This window comes from Oncorhynchus mykiss, chromosome 4 (genome assembly GCF_057628025.1).
Source record: "Oncorhynchus mykiss isolate SJ-2025 chromosome 4, ASM5762802v1, whole genome shotgun sequence".
NCBI classification, from domain to species: domain Eukaryota; kingdom Metazoa; phylum Chordata; class Actinopteri; order Salmoniformes; family Salmonidae; genus Oncorhynchus; species Oncorhynchus mykiss.
The window spans coordinates 38363881-38370716 of record NC_143025.1 but is presented as its reverse complement, the minus strand read 5'-3'; positions in this window follow the sequence as shown (position 1 = coordinate 38370716).

The following is a 6836-nucleotide window of genomic DNA, read 5'->3' as shown; positions in this document are numbered from 1 at the left end:
CCCGAATATGCTGTTAAATAGAACAATGGTGTGAATATTTAAACCCCTGTATGAATAGAACACTAGTGTAGATGAGGAATTTGTGATGTAAAATGGGTTATTAGAAATAAAGTAACATAATATTGAGTATAATGGGTTATTATGATGATCTGATGAAGTAAGAATAGAAACATAATAAAATACAACTTGCACACCGAAACGTAGATGTACGTAAGTGGTGTAAAAAAGTATTCTGAGGTATGTTCAGAGTGGTCCCTTTCTAGATAATTTGAGGTTAAAGCATTAGACGGGACTTGACTTAGCCCTAACCAATAAAACTATAATTATAACCAATGAATGTTGAACATGATTTTCTGTTAACTAAACTTAACCCCACAATTTATTGTAGTCCTGATGAGATATTAAAGCCAAACTGAAACACTCCCCGAGGAGGAGTGGGGGTCTCAGGCGCCAGACATCTTATATATAGAACATTCCAATGACAGTGGACTGATAGGCAGTGCTAGCCCAGTTATATCAACTGTTTACCTCTCCCCTTCTGAATTGACTGATGTATGTTATAAATTCGGAACATTTACATATGAATCTTAAAATAATAGACATTTAATAAGTGTCAAACAGAAAGTGAATATCCAACAGAAATTTAGAGTAACATTGTTAGGGTGGGCTAAAATGAAAACAATGCCTTCCAATAGAGAAAGTTATCATGTTTGTTTTGTTTTGTTTTAAACCTTGCAATAGGGATAAAAGCAGAACATTGTTTGAGAGTGATCCGTGTGTATTAGGAGTAGTGATTGAGATTTTTTTCCCTACTGGATGGAGTAGAAGGGTTTTAGTTGAAGGAAACAGGTTGTGGAGACTAGTGAAAGTAACAAAGTGAATGGTAATTGGCTTTCAGATAGCATTCTAATAATGCAATATTTTAGTAATTTTGAAGAAGATTGAGCATTGGTACTGATATTAAATTAGAGGCTTTAATATCCACTGCTTTCTTGTTTAAGTCATCTGTTGTTTGTGACAGAATATTGAGCTGATAAGCCAGCACCAACATTTTGAAGGTCCTAGCAGATTTGTTAAACAACAGGTTTTATATTTTCACCAAGTTTATGTCCCTGGGACAGTTTGTACAGAATTGTATGTCAACGCAACAGGTCCAAATAACAATGATTACAAGAGAGGGGCACTGGGATTGTTTAATTTAGAAGGTGCATATTCAGCTTGACGAGACACTGTATCATCTCATTTGTATAATTCTGTATACGACTGATGGAATGTCTGCTACCAAGTTTTTTTCCCATGTTTATCAATGATTCTGTATCTCTCTTTGAAAGGCTTCCTAAGCCAAGTGCCTTGGAGGAGCAGCTAAAAGGTACCCAGATCCAGCTATTAAGGGAGCTCCAAAATTAAGTAAGGCCTGGCCATTTTGTTTGTTTTTACCCTAAGATTTTTACCACCCACACACAACCCACCAGTTAATGAAAATTTGTTAGTGGTTAATACTCTGTTTGATTTATTGGTGGGGTCTTTCTTTTTTTGTTTTAGTGGTTTTTCACGGGTTAGAAAGGATGCACAAATTACATTTTTTGAAGTTTCTATTTGTCAGAGTTTTGGTTGCAAAACATGTACTGAAAAACCCAATGTAAGCCTGATACACAACATGTTTGAAATGTTTAAAATATCATTAAATAATGTCTGAGGTACAGGGAAACAAACACTCACTTAATGGTGTCATGTATTGTCATGTTGTGTGTTTCTGTCCTTTCCCTTCACCCTGTCTCCCTCTGCTGGTCGTTGTTAGGTTTCCTTTTCTCCCCCTCTTTCCCCCAGCTGTGCCTTGTCTCCTCCTAACTACCCATTCACCCCGTTTCCCACCTGTTCCCTTTTTCCCTCTGATTAGGTCCCTATATCTCTCTCTGTTTTTGTTCCTGTCCTTGTCGGATTCTTGTTTGTTGTGTTTCATGCCTGAGCCAGACTATCGTCATGTTTGCTGTAACCTTGTCCTGTCCTGTCGGAATCTGCCGGTCTATCTGAGCCTACCTATGTTTGGTAATTAAAGAAGCTCTGTTTAAGTTAATTCGCTTTTGGGTCCTCATTCACGCACCGTAACAAATGGAGCTGACTGACCTCTGACCTCTGTTCTGACTTTCTTGTGAGGCCTGATCACCCTCACGATTAAGACTAGAGACATTGGGTGAGATATAGATGGGCTATGTAAACACTAATAATTAGAAAATTTTTATAATTTATCATTAGTCCAATGTTTTATTCGCCCCACGAGAAGGACATAGAGAGCGCTGCCCCTGAATGAGGGACACCCGTCTCTAGTCTATTTTACCATTACCTTACGGGATACAATTATTTCCTTATGGATTCATCAAGAGTTGTAATTCTAATTTGTTTATACTTGATTTAACAGGCAGTGATGTTTTTTTGGACATTTGAATCACGATGTGCGTCATGCGTCCAAAGGGGGGAATTACCAGTCCCTTGTGGCTTTTTGGTAAATATGCAAATAGATTTTCTTCACATGCCTGCCTGTAAAAGGAAAAAAATATATGTTGGTAATGGTTGAGAGTTACTCCAACTGTATAGAATTTTTCCCCACATCAAGTGATACGTGCATTGTTGTTGTTGTTTTCTTTATGTTCTTTGTTTTTGTCTTGCTTCAATAACAAATCTCATCAGATTGGGTCTGCCGGATGGTCGGGATTTCTCCCTAAGGATTTGCCCTCTCCTTGACCTGTAACTCTGCAGTGAGATCGCCAAGATGATAGGGGAGCATAAGCCATTTTTTTTTTAAAATGATGGTTTCAACTGTGTGTCGTTATTTTCTTTGACATTTGAAATCTGTATTAAGAATCAGGTAGTAGTAATCATTTGTTGTACAGTAAATCATTTGTCTGGATTTTCTGAATCAGAAATGTCCTAAACTAAACTGTTGTTCTGGTCTGTCCTCTCTCGTGGTTATGGCGAAGGTGACCACAGATAGTATCTAGATGCATGAAAGATAATTAAGCCGAGAAGAGTGTGAACCTCACCCCCTCTAACCGGGTGAAATAATGGCGAAAATGGCGTTCAGGATGATTCTTCACCACTTTTACCGTAAGACCTGAGTCCGAGCCAACAACCTGTACACAGCATCCAGTCGAAGCGATCAACTGCCTTTTCTCCCAGGAGTGTGAAATCATTCAATGTGGGGTGAGCATGGAGAGAGATCCTGTCCAAAACTTCTCATGCTGCTGGTGTACTGGTAGGAAAATGGACAAGACATAATGAACTGTAAAGGACAGTGACATTATCAAGGGCCATCCACTTTGAACATGTGCCATTAAAAACATGAACTGAAACACTACCTGAAGAAGGGGGGGGGGGGGTCCTTAGGTCCTTATGCTCCCAAAACCGTACCGCAAGCAATGCATGTTAATGTTCAGACTGAGCGTTGGGGATCTTAACAAACCCCCCCCCCCCCATACAGAAGAAGACACCTTCATCCAATGACTCTTATGTGTAGTGTAATGGAACTGAAAGTCAAAATCAAGGGCTAAATCCATGATACTATTCGTGACTTCAAACGGATCCCCCAGGTAACACTGATCCAAACCCTCACTCCCACTATAAACTAATCCAGGGATTTCTTAGTTTCCTTCACAACTTTACTGTAGCTCACTCATTCTCTCTCTCTGTAATCTCATCTTCACCTGACCCCCAATCAGTTTCATACAGAAAATCTGTAACCGCCATATTCCCTCCAGCACTCTTCCTAGTTCCTGCCCTGAATTTTTTTTCACCACCTCCTTCTTTACTTTCCCCATCACAACACCAGAGGATTCCAAATTCAACCAATGAGAATTATTGAGTCTGAGTGACAAAAGCTGTACCAAAGGCAAACTGTGTCATTGAGGGGAATCAATGAATCTGGCCCAGGTGCCTGGATAGGCGCAATTAGCAAGTGGAGTAATCATTAGGATTCTGTTTTCACAAGTGATTTCTTTTGATTCAAACATTTACAGTTGTCAGAAGTTTACATACACCTCAGCCAAATACATTTTAACTCAGTTTTTCACAATTCCTGACATTTAATCCTAGTAAAAATTCCCTGTCTTAGGTCAGTTAGGATCACCACTTCATTTTAAGAATGTGAAATGTCAGAATAATGGTAGAGATAATGATTTATTTCAGCTTTTATTTCATTCATCACATTCCCAGTGGGTCAGAAGTTTACATACACTCAATTAGTATTTGGTAGCATTGCCTTAAAATTGTTTAACTTGGGTCAAATGTTTCAGGTAGCCTTCCACAAGCTTCCCACAATAAGTTGGGTGAATTTTGGCCCATTCCTCCTGATAGAGCTGGTGTAACTAAGTCAGGTTTGAAGTCATCCTTGCTCGCACACGCTTTTTCAGTTCTGCCCGCATATTTTCTATAGGATCGAGGTCAGGGCTTTGTGATGGCCACTCCAATACCTTGACTTTTTTGTCCTTAAGCCATTTTGCCACAACTTTGGAAGTATGCTTGGGGTCATTGTCCATTTGGAAGACCCATTTGCGACCAAGCTTTAACTTCCTGACTGATGTCTTGAGATGTTGCTTCAATATATGCACATAATTTTATTGCGTCATGATGCCATCTATTTTGTGAAGTGCACCAGTCCCTCATGCAGCAAAGCACCCCCACAACATGATGCTGCCACCCCTGTGCTTCACGGTTGGGATGGTGTTCTTCGGCTTGCAAGTCTCCCCCTTTTTCCTCAAAACATAACGATGGTCATTATGGCCAAACAGTTCTATTTTTGTTTCATCAGACCAGAGGGCATTTCTCCAAAAATTAGGATCTTTGTCACCATGTGCAGTTGCAAACCGTCGTCTGGCTTTTTTAAAGGCGGTTTTGGAGCAGTGGTTTCTTCCTTGCTGAGCGGCCTTTCAGGTTATGTCGATATAGAACTCATTTTACTGTGGATATAGATAATTTTTTACCTGTTTCCTCCAGCATCTTCACAAGGTCCTTTGCTGTTGTTTTGGAATTGATTTGCAGTTTTCGCACCAAAGTACGTTCATCTCTAGGAGACAGAATGTGTCTCCTTCCTGGGCGGTATGACGACTGCGTGGTCCCATGGTGTTTATACTTGCGTACTATTGTTTGTTCAGATGAACGTTTGTAAATTGCTCCCATTGATGAACCAGACTTGTGGAGGTCTACAATTTTTTTTCTTAGATCTTGGCTGATTTCTTTTGATTTTCCCATGATGTCAAGCAATGAGGCACCGAGTTTGAAGGTAGACCTGGCAGTACATCCAGAGGTACACCTCCAATTGACTCAAATGATGTCAAATAGCCTATCAGAAGCTTCTAAAGCCATGCCATCATTTTCTGGAATTGTCCAAGCTGTTTAAAGGCAGAGTCAACTTAGTGTATGTAAACTTCTGATTACTGGAATTGTGATACAGTGAATTATAAGTGAAATAATCTGTCTGTAAACAATTGTTGGAAAAATGACTTGTGTCATGCACAAAGTAGATGTCCTAATCGACTTGCCAAAACTATAGTTTGTTAAGAAGAAATTTGTGGAGTGGTTGAAAAACTATTTTTAATGATACAGTTAAAGTCGGAAGTTTATATACACTTAGGTTGGTGTCATTAAAACTTGTTTTTCAACCACTCCACAAATTTCCACAAACAGCTCAAATAAGTAAAGAGAAACGACAGTCCATCATTACTTTAAGATATGAAGGTCAGTCAATCTGGAAAAATGTCAAGTGCAGTCACAAAAACCATCAAGCGCTATGATGAAACTGGCTCGTATGTGGACCACCACAAGAAAGGAAGATCCAGAGTTTCCAGAGGATAAGTTAATTAGAGTTACCAGACTCTCTACCAGACCAGAAATTGCAGCCCAAATGAATGCTTCAGAGTTCAAGTAACAGACACATGTCAACATCAACTGTTCAGAGGAGAGTACGTGTATCAGGCCTTCATGGTCGAATTGCTGCAAAGAAACCACTACTAAAGGACACCAATAATAAGAAGAGACTTGCTTGGGCCAGGAAACACAAGCAATGGACATTAGACCAGTGGAAATCTGTCCTTTGGTCTGATGAGTCCAAATGAGAGATTTTTAGTTCCAACTGCTGTCTCTTTGTGAGACGCAGAGTAGGTGAACGGATGATCTCTGCATGTGTGGTTCCCACCGTGAAGCATGGAGGTGCTTTGCTGGTGACACTGCTTGTGATTTATTTAGAATTCAAGGCAAACTTAACCAGCATGGCTACCACAGCATTCTGCAGTGATATGCCATCCCATCTGGTTTGCGCTTAGTGGAACTATAATTATAAACTATAATAGTTTTTCAACAGGACAATGACCCAAAACACCTCCAGGCTGTGTAAAGGCTATTTGACCAACAATAAGAGTGATGGAGGGCTGCATCAGATGACCTGGCCTCCACAATCAGATGACCTGGCCTCCCGACCTCAACCCAATTGAGATGGTTTGGGATGAGTTGGACTGCAGAGTGAAGGAAAAGCAGCCAAATAGTGCTCAGCATATGTGGGAACTCCTTCAAGACTGTTGGAAAAGCATTCCTTGTGAAGCTGATTGAGAGAATGCCAAGAGCGTGCAAAGCTGTCATCAAGGCAAAGGGTGGCTACTTTGAAGATCCAAAATATAAAAAAAATATTCGGAATTGTTTAACACTTTTTTGGTTACTACATGATTCCATATGTGTTATTTCATAGTTCTGATGTCTTCACTATTATTATACAATGTAGAACATAGTAAAAAATAAAGAAAAACCCTTGTATGAGTAGGTGTGTCCAAATGTTTGACTGGTACTGTATGTTT